The 1,289-nt window shown below is 37.5% G+C and overlaps 1 long non-coding RNA gene across 1 annotated transcript in view; it reads right to left on the reverse strand.

Annotated features, from left to right (window-relative positions):
- LOC109466339 overlaps positions 1-1,289 on the reverse strand; it is a 10,913-nt gene that overhangs the window by 528 nt on the left and 9,096 nt on the right. The window lies entirely within an intron of this gene.

The raw sequence follows: 1,289 nt of genomic DNA on the forward strand, positions 1-1,289 counted from the left end.
AAGACAGACGCATCACAAGTCTCACAGGACATGCAGTATGCACGAGGTGAAGATGGGGAGCTGTTGTTCGAGCCTAGCGAATTGAGGAGTGCAAAGCAGATCAGTAGTTACTTTGCGAGGCTGTCAGCTGCACAGAGACGTCGAGAAAGCCCAGACTCTGTCACCCATAAGGACATTGAATCTTTGGAAGTGGAAACGGAGTGGCAGACATTGCGTGACAAAAAATATCAGAACATTGCCTACAGCCATCCTCTTATGTTTGAAAGCATAAATATATGTGAGGCTGCAAAGACAAGGTGTCTCAAAACATTCCAGCTGAAAGAACTCCGAAATATCAAAGAACATTTCCATCTGCCTGTGACAGGTACAGTGTCAAGGAAAGCCTCATGCATACTTTAGGACCATTGGAAAGCATTGTTCAGTCCTGTTCATGTGTAAACTAGTTTATGTATGTTCTTGGTGCTCTATGACGTACTAAAGTGTATGTATTGTAAGAACTAAGGCTCTAACAGCAGTTATACGTATATCGTGAATGCCAAAGTGGCATTTTAAACTTGTTGTCTTGTTTATCAACTGATTCTTTGTCATTAGTGTTCAAGTATCTTTTGTTGTCTAGAAATGGGGTGATTTTATTCTTTTGATATAAAAATGAGAAAGTTTTAGGTGTACAAGGCATTTAGGTCCTAAAAGGTATTGAGTGTCTCTGCCCTACTAACACAGAGACAGGTTTGTTTTAATGTTAATGTTATGGATTGCATTATTGATGTGCAACTGGATTTAACAAGGAATTTGTATGAGAAGGGGAAAGTAGATGAAATCATGTACAACTAATCTATGTGCTATCTTAAGAATATCTATGACTCCCTTGCAGAGCCCGTTTTTGTCTCTTTAACGTAGTTATTATATTCTTATCGTCATATATACTTCTTATTGACCAGTTGAAGTATTTGATTTTAAACAGTTTTTACAGTTTTTAAATACGTCATGGAATATCATCATGGCGTTTTATTACCCCCAAAATGGAATCCTTTTTTATTGTAAATGGCAAATTTTATGTACAGTTAATGCAAAAGCTTACCTTTTAGCTGATGAACAGATTAAATAAAGCATTTAGGTGTAAACTGTCTAAACGTGTTTCTAAGCTTTCACCGCCCAGCTATCAAAACATGTTACATGACTAGTGTCCTCCTAACCCCCATACAGAGCCTCCGATCATTGAGGCCTTCCTAGATAATAGCTATTAATGCCACTGTATTTCAATAATCAATCCAGCAAAAAAAGTATCGACA

Source organism: Branchiostoma belcheri, unplaced genomic scaffold (genome assembly GCF_001625305.1).
Source record: "Branchiostoma belcheri isolate BF01 breed outbred unplaced genomic scaffold, Haploidv18h27 scaffold163, whole genome shotgun sequence".
Taxonomy (NCBI): Eukaryota; Metazoa; Chordata; class Leptocardii; order Amphioxiformes; family Branchiostomatidae; genus Branchiostoma; species Branchiostoma belcheri.